Source organism: Lygodium microphyllum, chromosome 9 (assembly GCF_053477565.2).
Source record: "Lygodium microphyllum isolate KBCC chromosome 9, Lygodium_microphyllum_v1.1.10, whole genome shotgun sequence".
Classification (NCBI taxonomy): Eukaryota; Viridiplantae; Streptophyta; class Polypodiopsida; order Schizaeales; family Lygodiaceae; genus Lygodium; species Lygodium microphyllum.
In genome coordinates, this window is record NC_141143.1 from 69,163,674 (window position 1) to 69,176,484 (window position 12,811).

At 45.1% G+C, this 12,811-nt stretch overlaps 1 pseudogene; it reads left to right on the forward strand.

The window, feature by feature from the left end:
- Window positions 1-2,056: 2,056 nt before the first annotated feature.
- Window positions 2,057-12,597, forward strand: LOC148031149 (prohibitin-1, mitochondrial pseudogene; annotated as a pseudogene).
- The last annotated feature ends 214 nt before the right edge of the window (window positions 12,598-12,811 follow it).

Consider the following 12,811-nt stretch of genomic DNA (forward strand, 5'->3'; position numbering starts at 1 on the left):
GCTTCCAAACAAGGTGGAGAAGAAACCAAAAAGGGACGTCTATGCCATGTTGGGAATGGACAAAGTGAAGGTCCACACCAACGACGGAGTCAGCCTGGCAGACATCCCCAATCAAGAGATTCAACTGCAGGCGAAGATGATGCATACCCTGTTTTCGAGTCAGCGGTACAATAGCATCATGTCCAGAATCAATGTATCTCTACTCGAAAGCATCGCTGCTCAATCACTGGATGAGGTGAACCTCAACGGGTTCGTAAGAAAAGGCTTCGGCAAAGGCCCTGGCAACAGGAGGAAGGGCCGTAGCAGGAGAATCCCCTTCACCTCGATCAACCCGCAAAGCCTCATCCTCCAAGGCCTCCACCATAGGTTTTGGAGGTGCCCTCACCGCGATCATCCACGAAGCGATAGGGCAGGGATGAGCGGGAGAATACAAACAGGGAGATGACGAGAAAAGTGGCGAATCACCGTTGCAGTCCCAGCCTCATGCGGAAGAGCAGTCTGCTGAAACAGAAATGGACACCGACGAGGAGGGAGAACCCCAGGCCACACCAAAAAGGAAGGCGGAGCAACGGACTAAAGCCCTGCACGGAAAAAGAGAGGAGGAGCGAAGGAGAAAAGAGAAGAAAGAGCTCGAATGGGCCCAAAGGGAGTCGGTAAAGGAAGAGGAGGAAAGAAGAAAGAGGGCTGAGGAGGAGTTGAGAAGGAGGGAAGAAGAAGATTTGGAGCTGGCGACCCGTCGCTCCATCGAGGAACAGCGAAGAAAAGACATGGAAGGAGCAGGGAGTCCATACCAACCTGAAGCACCCGGTCCCAGCACTGGTGTGCCGAAAACTGTGCACCTGCCTCCTGCAGAAGGAAAAGAAAAAGACCCAGTCAGGCCAGTCTCCCCTCTCCTCGTGCCACCCATGCAAGCCACCCCCCTCATGGTGACACCCCCTACCACCGCCACCCAGGGGCACACCCCAAAAATCGATGAAAGCAACGTGGTCACTTGGTTGCAGTTTTTGGTGGAAAGGGAGCTGGCAAGGGAAGCGGCCGGGGCCACCCCAGTTTCAAGTGCCAAAAGAGCAGCAACGACCGAACTGGAGCCAGGGCCGGAAGTGAAAAGACAAAAAGTGGAAGAGATTGCCACCACTACAACCATGTCCCACCCCCTACCTCGAGCAGGCCACTATGATGACTACGTGAAGGAGCTGCTCGCACAATTGCAAATGGCCAGGCAAGAAAGGAGGATAGCTGTGGAGGAGCTGGCAGCGAAACCGAATCACAAGCCGCCCTCCAGCTGGACAGAGTGAAACAGATAACAGAATATCAAAAGGAAATCGCTGTGCTTAGGGAGGAGGCCAGCACTAAGGAGGCAGAAGAGCTAAGAGCCCTGAAGGAGTGCGACGCTACCTAGGAGGGAAGAAGGAAAATCCTAATGGAGCGTCTCAACAGGGAGAGGGAGACAACTGCCCACCTTCAGCGCAAGAATGACCAGTTATCTGCAGCCAACCTGGAAGCGCAAAGTCAGCTTGAGAAAATTAGACAGGAGGCTGTAGAGCTGGATCGATTAAGGGCAGAACAGGTGCGCAGGATGCAAGTAAAGCTGGACCAACTCAATGCGCAGATCGCAGAGGAACACCAAGAGCAGTCCCGCCTGCACCATGAGCTCGAAGCCTGGCAACAACAACTCATGGCAATGACCCTCCATCAGGGGAAAAGCCTGGAAGATATGGAGAGAAGGGCAAAATAATGGTCCAATCATAATGAGCAGAGAGTACGGGACTTAGCACGCCGGCTAGCCAAGGCCGAAGGAGACAGGGTGCTGGTTGAGAATCAGGCAGAGGCAGCCCAGCTCTCTATGATAGCTCAGCAACGCACTTTTCTCAACACGCTGCTCCACGCCACCCAATCAGAAGGAGATGAAGCCAATGATCAGCTGCAGAGGAAGCTAACCATTGCACACAGAGCTCTCATTGTGGGCCTGCATGTACCGCTGCAGCTAGGAGGCCCGCAGCAGAGCCTAGAAGAATAGAGAAAATATCTGGCACAAGTAGGCCTGACGGCACAGGAGATGGACGACCTTGGTTTCACGGAGGAGAAAACACAGGAAGACGAGCAAGCAGAAGGGGGTGAACCGGAGCTTGACCTGGGGCCTCAGGAAGAGGAATATGTCCCACCACCCCCTCAACCACAACAAGCCGAAGTGCCACCCCCTGACACATCTGCCGAGCGAAGAGAGACCCAAACCAACCGAAGAAAGGAGATGGTGGAGAAGGCAAGAAGAAAGCTGAAGGCTAGACCTGTCCAGAAACAACCTGCCCCTCTTCCACTGCGCACCAAAGACTCCCCTGCTGAATACCGCGCCGAAATGATTATCTGGGAACAGCAGGAGTATAACCGAGACCCCTTCGATCTGCGCTTTGAGTTTCCCACTGCCTTGAATAGGGTGCTGCCCATTCAGTGGAGGATGTCATTGCCATGGGGGCCAGGCTCAAGGCCAAATGGTTAGCAGAGCGTGAGGCCCACCCAACTGGTTGGGGAGCCGAGGACTGTGAGTTTTGGCAAGGCAAAGTCCTCCAGGTACCTTGCACAGTGGAAGGCTATAATTGCCAACCCACCTGGAGGAGGTGCATTTTTTACATCAACCTGGAAGCGTGGATGGCATTTTGCAACACCCTCCCTTCAAAGAGGAACGACCCCACCTTTATGCTGTATCCTCGAAGGGTAGGAGTGGACTTCAACCCGTCCATCCACGGCAGGTTCGACTTCCCCATCATTTATAATGCCAATACCACTTCCCATAGGAACGCTCTCCTCTTCACCCTTCCCGACTTGTACAGCTCTATAGATAAATTCCTTAACAAATTCACCTCTTGGCCGGACCCAGCATTCATCACCACCTGTAATTATCTTAGGTTAATTAGGATCCTAGTACATCAGGAACCTGCACCCCAAGAACGCCACCTCCCACCCCTCTATTTTGACCCCAACGCCATAGACAGCACCACCATGACTCGCCTCATGATGCGTGCTACTCTTTTGCCATCCTTCTCTAGTGCACTACTCGAAGACATGAATGACAGCAAATTCACCCAGTGCAAACCACCCCTTTCTCTCTACCACCACCCTCAAAACCCGCCTCCACATTAAGGGCTACTTGCTAAGTCGAAAATTCCTTAACAAGGCCCCCCGCCCCCCACCCACCCTTACCCACTATTCAGATGATGAGGAGTAGAACTCCTGTTATGCCTTGTACCGCTGCCTCCATGTACACGCCTCATCATGGCAAAAAAAAAAAAGAAAAAAGAACAAGAATAAGAAGAAAGAAAGAAAGAAAGAAAAAGAAAGCAAAGCTTCGACGACAATGGAAAACCCATAACGACATCTCCAGCAATCTTCAAAAGTGTACTCCATCTTCTCATTAACACATTTTTTCACCAACATAGCTCCTTGCTCTACAAGGCACCACGCCGACCAGTCTTCTAACTAAGTAATATCTCAGTATGCACAAGCACCGCACTCACATAATGCCTACACTGAACTATATTCACAGTTTGGGTTCTCAAGTGTAGGACAATACTCTCAGCTTACTTAGAGTTCGACCTGTCTCCCAAACTAATAAAATATGTCTTGTGCACAATACAGAAGACTAGCACTACCCTTAGGGAGAGACCACCTGAGAGGTTTTCAATTGCAGGTGTTGACGACAACAACGAAAGTGTCATTCGTTCTTCATCAACGCCCAACGCTAATTGCCCCCTCAACATCCGACAAGCCCGCAAAGAATCGTCCTAGGCAGCATCCCCAACAAACCCCCACGTGTGCCGGTCACCAGTGCACGCCCCAGGCGTCCTTGTCCCCCAAGTCTTCGGTGCATGCTACCACCTGCTACCTACGACAATGAGTGCCATGGGACTGGCACTCGTCTAGGAAGGGGGTAATGTTAACCCCAACACGAAGAAAGCAAAAGAAAGTGGAAAAGACGTAGGGCAAAGGCGGAAAAAAGGTAGCCCGACTGAAGAAAGAAAAGGAGAAAAGGCCAAAAGTGCAAGGACAACCTTAAAAGTCCAAGGCAAACACAAAAAGGGAAAGGCGCATTTTTGAATAAAAAGGCGCACCCTAAAATCTTGTAAAAGTGCGCCGGGCTCTCACCCGCGGGCTCTCACCCGTGCAATTTGTAAATGTAGAAGGGCGGTGAAAAGGAAGCTAGGAAGATAAAAGGACAATGGAAAACAGGGCCTAGGCTATGACCGGCCATGTAAAAAATGGAAAAGGGGATGACCGCCCAAAAGGGAAGTAGGGTTTTGTATATAAAGTTGAAAAGTGAATGAGGAGCTCATTCTTTGGGGTGTGGCAAAACTAGTCTTCTTCTTCCTCTCTTCTTCTCCCCTTCTTGCTTGTGTGTGCTCTTGAGAGAGGGAGTGTGAGAGTGTGAGGGAGTGAGTGTGTGTGAGAGTGAGGGATCAAGAGGGTGAAGCTCTTCACCATCACCTCTTCTCTACTTCTCTTCTCTTCTCTTCTCTTCTCTTTCGCGCGCGGCTATGGAGGATGGAGCTTGGAGATGGAGGAGGCTTGAGGATGCTTGAGCTAGCATCTAGAATCGTGGAGCTACCGGAGTGCAAGAGAGAGGAGGGTACTCGATCGAGCATCAAGGTAAGTTCACTGCATTTGTAGGATTGACGGCATGTCGGCTAGGTGAGAGATAGCCATTAGAGATCGCTTGGAATGCTTGAAACAATAAGCGGTCCGTGGGTATTGGTGGTTGAGCGAAAGCTCCCACACCTGCAAACAAACTCAGGATGAACAACATGCACATAACCTGGTGGCTGCTCCATATAGACCTCTTCTTGCAAATCACCATGCAAGAAGGCATTCTTTACATCCATCTGATGTAAAGACCATCCCTTTGATGCAACCATAGCAATGACTGCTCTTACAGTTGCCATCCTTGCAATCGGACTGAATATTTCTTCATAATCAATGCCATATGTTTGTGCATACCCCTTGACTAGTAATCTTGCCTTGTATCTATTCACAGAACCATCTGCATTATGTTTCACCTTATAAACCCACTTACAACCAATTGCATTCTTATCTTTAGGTAAAGGTACCAATTCCCATGTAGCATTTGCTTCCAAGGCATCCATTTCTTCATCCATGGCTTTCTCCCATTTTTCTTTTCCCATGGCTTGCTCAAAAGAAGTGGGTTCTGGTTCCTGTATCACTTTGACCATATAGGCATAGTGAATGGCTGTAAATCCATCATATTTTAGCCTATCCACAGGATACCTAGCTCTGGTAGACCTGCGCAAAGTAGGTTCACTCCCAGGTGCTCTCAAAACATCCCTGGTCTTTCTTACTCCAGGTGTAACAATAGAAGGAATACCCAACTCATCATCAATGCTCTGTTCTGAGCCACTGGATTCACCATCCATATAAGAGTGACCTGCATTCACATCAAACATGGGCTAATCTACCTTCTCTTTTCCTTTTCGTGAAACCTGCATACCACTATCTGTATTGTTTTGAGGAGATTCTCTTGATCTCAATCTGCCTGTCCATGGCAAAGAATGTAAACCACTGCTAGAGGACACTCCAAGTCCACTAATATTTTGTGACTGCTGCTGTGAATTCTGTGTAGCATTACCATTTTGTGAATCTACATCATCAATCACATTTATTAGTTTATACCAGCTACTCATCTCATTAAAAACAACATATCTGCTCACTGTAAACTTATGAACATCTCTGCTCACTGTAAACTTATGAGTAGAAGGGTTATAGCATCTATACCCTTTCTGTCTACAGAGAGTAACCAATAAAAATGCACTTCTCAGCTTTTGGATCCAACTTGGATCTCAACTCATCTAGCACATGAACATAGGCAATGCAACCAAAAATCTTCAAATAAAAAATATCTGGTTTCCTACCAGTATACCTCTCCTCTGGAATCATCCCATGTATTGCTACAATGGGAGTCCTGTTCATTATGTAGACTGCTGTAACAACTGCTTCAGCCCAGTAAAAATCTGGCAAGTCTTTTTCGTTGAGCATGGCACGAGATACCTCTCCAATATTCCTGTTTTTCCTTTTTGCAATTCCATTTTGTTGTGGGGTATGACTACATGAATATTGCTGCTTTATGCCATGCTCCTGTAGAAACCTTGCAAACTCATTTGAGAGGTACTCTCCCCCTCCATCTGACCTTAGGTATTTTATTTGCAGGTCTGTTTCTTTTTCAACCATAGCTTTAAGAGTTTTGAAATGCCCAAACACTTCACTTTTCTTTTTCATAAAATACACCCAAACTTTTCTGCTATAGTCATCAATAAAAGTGACAAAATAATAACAGCCTCCAATAGATGCAGCTTTAGTAGTCCACACATTAGAGTGGATTAATTCCAATGGCTTCTTACTCTCTTGAACATGTCTAGGAAATGGTTTCCTTGCCTGTTTTCCAAATTGATAGGCTTCACATACCTTATGCATTTCTGCAACCTTGAATTTAGGCAATCCTGCAACAATATTTTGGGCTTGCATTGTTTTAAGTGGATGTATATTAACATGACCAATGCGTTTATGCCAGATATCAATATCTGCAACTACACCGGTCCCATGTGCAAACATTGCTGCACTCAATTTAGGCATGTCTGCATCCAACGTAAACATTCTGCCATTCTTCTTTCCTTTTGCTATCAAGCGACCTTTATTTTTCATATCCTCAACAAAGCATCCATGAGAATTAAATCTGACTTGCAAGCCCTGCTCAACCATTTGACCAACAAAAACCAGATTCTTTGTGATATTCAGGACATGAAATACATCCGACATGTATTTCTTTTTCCCATCCTGCATAGACAAAGGAATTTTTCCAATGTGTACAATAGGATGTGCAGTATCATCACCAATCTTCACAAATCTTGGTTTTTCCATTTTCCTTGCATCCTACATCCATTCTGCATGACCTGTCATGTGGTTTGATGCACCTGAGTCAACATACCACATATCGGTGCTTTCTTTTGCCCTTGTCACAAAATGGGTCATGTGCTGCACCATAAACAAATGCTCATTTCTGTCATCGCCTTGTCTACTAGAAGATGCATAATTCCCTTGTTGCAATTTTCCATTCATAATGTCATTCTGCTTTTTATAGCAGTCTTTAGCCATATGATCCATTTTACCACAGTAGTAGCATTCAACATTGATGTTTGCATTTTGGCCTCTTTGCCATCTACCACGATCTCTTTGGCTCCCCCTGCCTCTAGAGTTACCATGTCCTCCTCCATAGGACTGGTTTTCTTGAGTTTGCTACATATTCTGATTTCTACCACGGCCTCCAGATTGGCCTCCTCTACCTCTGCCTCTACCTCTTCCAGCATTTGAGTAGAAGACAACTTCTTTTGAAGTTCCTCTTGAAGAAGATGCACCACCATTTCTCTGCTCCTCAGAAATTAGAAGAGCAATCAACTCCTCAAAATCAGGAAATCTTTCACGGACGGAAATGATGTTCAAAACTGTGCATAATCCTTTCCTAGACCATTCAAGGTCACAGAAACTAAATCATCATCTTCCACTGGCAACCCAATGGAAGCAAGTGCATCTGCAATCTTCTTCACCTTCATGTGGTAGTCATTGATGCTCATACTTTCTCTTTGCACATTGTGCAACTCTTGCTTTTTCCTGGCTTGCGTATTTGTGCTACACATTTTTGACAAAGTATCCCATGCCTCCTTTGGCATACTTGCATCCTGAATATGCACAATCATAGAGTCTGAAATACTGATAGATAGCCAGTACATAACTTTTCTGGCTCTCTCATGCCATCCTTTAAATGCCTACATTTGTTGTTGATTGGGAACATCAGGAAGAACTGGTTCTTCTTCGTTTCCTGCAATGAATTTCCAATATCATTTTTCCATAAGGAAATTCGTCATTCTAAACTTCCATGCTTGGAAGTTGTTCTTGTCAAGCTTTTCAGTGACAATCTGTGAAAGAGAATCAGATGCCATTACAGAACACTGCAAAAAATTCTGTCACTACAAAAAACACAGCTTCAGTCTCACAAGGGCAAATCTGCAAAACTGACGAAAGTGGTATTTGACCACACAGTCACTTCCTAGTGACGATTTTTCATCAACAGGCAACAAGGATGATTCTGTAACTCCCAATGTCTCTGCGCACAGGCATATGATGCAATTTCTATAGTAACTTTTCACCGACCTGTAGAACAGTGGTCACACAGCAAAAAACAGGCCTTGAATCAAAAAAACAGGGCAACCATGGGCTAAAGCCCTCTCCCGCAGCATATATTGCCCTCTTGCTACACCGCGAAGGGCGTCTCAATCTGAGACAATGCACTCTTGCACTTTCCGGCTATGCTACCTGTGCTCCCAAACTCGAAAAATGAAAGCAATATTGGTCCTCTTACCAGAATGCCGCGAACTTGGTTTGCTTTCTTGAGCTCCTTACCACGAACTAGGCTCTGATACCATGTCAAGATTGTGGGAGAGAAGGAAGGAGTCTCACTTGTAGCTTTCTTGCTTGCACAATGGGGGAATATACACACAGGTGGAGGCTGAAAACAGTTTTCCTCTTCTTAGTTGTGTAAGCCAAAAGAACACTAGTACAAAGAAATAGAAGAACCCTATATATGGGTCTCAAACCAAACTCAACTAACTAAGGTGGCATACTAACTGAGCCACGAACTAGAGTAGATAAGGATAGCTGTCATCTAGCTATTATTCATGGGCGGTGTACCAACCGCATCTGCAGCTAACAAGTCAGTGACATAAATGCACAATGGTCACCCTAGCATATCACGAGTGGAGCTCGATATCTCAACACCCATGTCGTCAAACCTTCCAAGGGCCCTTTCTTGTGCCTCTTATTACCCCCCCCTCGTGTTAAAGGTCTATAAGCCCCTTTTTCCTCCAATAAGAGTGGGGCTTAGAGGTCCTATTATTACCCCCCCCCCCCCCCCTCGTGCTTTTAATCTCTTTTAAGCCCTTTCCTTGGGCTTTGAAGGTACCCCCCTAAAAATTCCCCCTTAGGGTTTTTTTTCCCCCCCCATAAAAGGGTTTTGACCTTTAAGGTCTTATCTCCCCGGTTTTTCTTTAAATCCTCCTTAAGGTCCTTCCCCTGAGGCATCTTGAAATCCCCTATCGTAAAAACCCCCTTAAGCCTTCCTTTGTGCTCTTGAAACCCCATGCAAATTACCCTTGGAGCTTTGTTCTTTTCCCCCCACTCGAAAAAGAGAAGAGAGTGTTGAGGGCTTTTTAACACCTTCCTTTCCTGCTCAAAAGCCTCGTAAGGGATTCCACACCTTGTTATTCCCCGTTCGTGCGAGTCCTTACAAAGGCCATTAAGCCTTCCCCATGACTTAATGGGTCTTAGTCCTGAAAGATTCTGAAACACCCCTTTCGAATTCCCGACTTCAAGGAGGAAGCCTTCTAAAACTACTTCGACGAACGGTGCAAGGGAGAGATGGTGGAATTCCAAAGAGGAGTTGTAAAGCTGCTTCCACGTCCGAAAGACTACAATTGCGATGCCTCCTAAGAAAGTCCAAGGCGCAGCCACGCGAGGGTCGTCTCCTAGCATCCACGTGGTTATCTCACCCCAAACCCAGGTTTTCCTTTCTAATTTTTTTTTGATATTGTTGTAATTCAATCATGCAAGGTTAATTGTTAGAAATAGGATATATTTTTTTCCTAGATGCTCACGACGAAGGAACTTAGTCGTTAATACTTTTAATGAAACATGCAAAATAAAGAAAGCATAAATGCATTTCTAGCAAATAGCTTTATGCATTGAAATGAATTATAAACTAGATTATTGTCCATTAAAATAGTATACTTCGTTTAAGCCTAGAAGTATAAACTGCATATCGCACTATTAACCCCTATCCTCTTCGCAATGAATCATCATGGAAAGTGCAAAGCATGAAATGGTTCTTACAATGCATAAATCTAGGAAATTATCGTTTGTCAACTGCATAAATTATCAAGGAAAAGGTTGCTTGTTGGCATGAATTTTATTCGCAAGATTATAGGAAGATTAGTTGGATTTAACCTAACCTATGCTTGACCTCAAATCAATAATTTAGAGTTGAAAAATCAATTTACGCATAGACAACAAGTCATGTAGAAATGATTCCGTAATTATTCTCTAGAGTTAAACAAATTGGCATAAACCTAAAACACCTAAACTGCGGAATACTCGTTTGGAATGAGTTAAATTCCAAGAAACGCCTATACCTTAAATACTTGCCCACATTCACTGAATGTAGGGACAGTGAACTAGGGTTTGTCCCTGAGAATCTTACAAAGATAAAACTTGGAAACCCTAGGTCTAACGACATTAGCTTAAAGAACCTGAAACAGATTGTTTCGTGACTCCATAGTCTCATAGTTCGATGCGACACTTGAGTAACGTGCAGAGTCATATGATCTTGTGATTTGATCACAAGGGAATGGCCAAGTTCTCACAATGAAGTTGGCATGTCCTTACACAAGTTATCTTGCAGGAGGATGAATAATCATCCTAATTTAGTAGTCTTTCTTGAGTAAAGAAGATTGATTGGAAACTAAAGACCAGGATAAACTGAAGTAGCCAATGAACTTAAGGTTTGACCAAGTTGGTTTAATAGGGTACGCCCTAACCCAGGACATAGGGAATCTTGTCAAGTTGCAAGTCATCTCGGATCGAGTGCTAGATGCATTCTAAAGGAAGGATTCATTCCTTAGCAGTTTGCCAATAAAAACGATCAATGGAAATGTTTGTACTTGCTACAGATTTTAGAGCACTGTTTGGCTTTGTTTGATCAATGAATTAAAATATAAATGGATATCTATACTTTAGGTTGAAGTCCTGAAGGGAGAGGCAGCTTCAAATACCCCCGACTACCTACCTGACCCTAACCAAGGGGGTTGCTGACCGCGCCGGGAAAGTGGACCAAACCCACCGTGAGAGGTCTCTCGGTTGAGCGCTACTTGGAGCAGGAGGATGCTTGGGTGCCAGGAGGGATCTGGCCGTAAATCCCTCGCCTTCCGAGCCCTACACAAGAGGCTAACGTGACTCGGGATTGGATCTCGAGGCCCGCATACTAGTCTACGAGTGGAAACTTGGATTAGTGATCCCTGTGGATTGCTGGATAGCCTTCGGGCGGATTTTGGATAAGCCTACGGGCTGGACTCTTTGTATTTCAAAGATAAATATGATAACCTGTTAATAAGGAACTTGTCTGATATTGTTAGTGCCTAACGGGTTAATTAAAGAAGCTGGTTGTTACTTGTCCAACTAATGTGTTAGGTAATTAAATAACTAAAACAACCCGAGGAAAGTGCGGAGGATGGGCCATAGGTCCGTCCTACGGATGGGTGGTCCCGTATGGCCGATAACTTTTCTCAAATCACAATGGACAGCGGGAAGATCGTCAAAGAACACCAACAACAAAAGCATTGGCCTAGAGTTATGATTGAACCCGATTTACCTATTTTAGGGGAACGGAATGGGACTATGCCTTATGCCAGAGAGGTTGAGCTTTGCCTCCCTCTCATTTCCCGTTCTCCTTGAACTAAGTGCAGCATGAATCCGCTTCGGACGTAGCATTTCTGCGTAAAGTAGTTCGCTTGGGTCTGACGCTAGTTGCTGTTAGGAAATGACCAATAAAGAAAACCCTAATTTAGGTCGATCCTAAGTGGGAATGGCCGGAATACTTCCTCTACGTGGCAGACGCGGAAAGCCCTAGATCACAAACCCGTAACATTCCATGGGAGTGTCAGGCGGAGTTTTCTAAATACCCTTTCTGATGGACTGCTAAGGCGTGTTGTGCAGATACAAGTGGACACGTTGTCGTGTTGCTGCGCATCCGAGTCGTATACACCTCCATTTCTTTTGTTGTGCATTTGTGTTATTTTCTACGTGTGATTCATTGTGTGTGTGAAGCATTTTGATAATCCGCATCCAATGTATATATTCCCTTAGTGCATGTGTTCGATTTTTTTTGGATGCATGATGTGTGTGTTTTAGAAAAAGATGAAAAACTGATGCCAAAGGATATTATCAAGCTGATAATTTCAATGATGATCTCTAAGAAAAGTGCAGGGAATTATGGAATCAAAGAGAAGGTTTATCCCGAAGGAATCCATTTGATGATTCCTTGGGTCGACAGACCGATTATCTTTGATGTCAGAGACCTTGGGTACCAATTACAATGAAAGAGTTTTACCGTCCATAATTTATGAGACCTTGAAGGCAGTTGTAGCACAGTATAATGCAACCAGCTCATAACACAGTGTGAGGCTGTTAGCAGAGAGATAAGAAAAATTCTTACCCAGCGGGCTGCAAATTTCAATATTGCACTTGATGATGTTTCAATTATTAACCTTACTTTTGGTAAAGAGTTTATAGCTGCTATTGAAGCAAAACAGATGGCTGCTCAGAAAGCTGAGAGAGGTAAATTCAGAGTGGAGAAAGCGGAACAAGATAAAAGAAGGGCCATTGTTTGAGCAAAAGGGGAGGCGAAAAGTGCTCAACTTATTGGGGGAAGCTATATTCAACAATCCTGCTTTTCATTACACGGAGAAAAAGATGGAGGCTAGCAGAAAAAAATGACGGGCAATATATCCAATTCAAAGAAAACAGAGTCTTAGAGAGGTACATCGGCCTAAGGACTTTTATGGTGGCCGTTGTTGACGTCTGCGACCAGAATAGGCCACCAGGGAACAGAAGGGATGGGAGTAGACGGATTGATCTGAAGAAAGACAGAAGAAGGAAAGGCCAATCAGTGATTATCGAGGAAGTCTGCAACAAAACTTTGATGACAAGG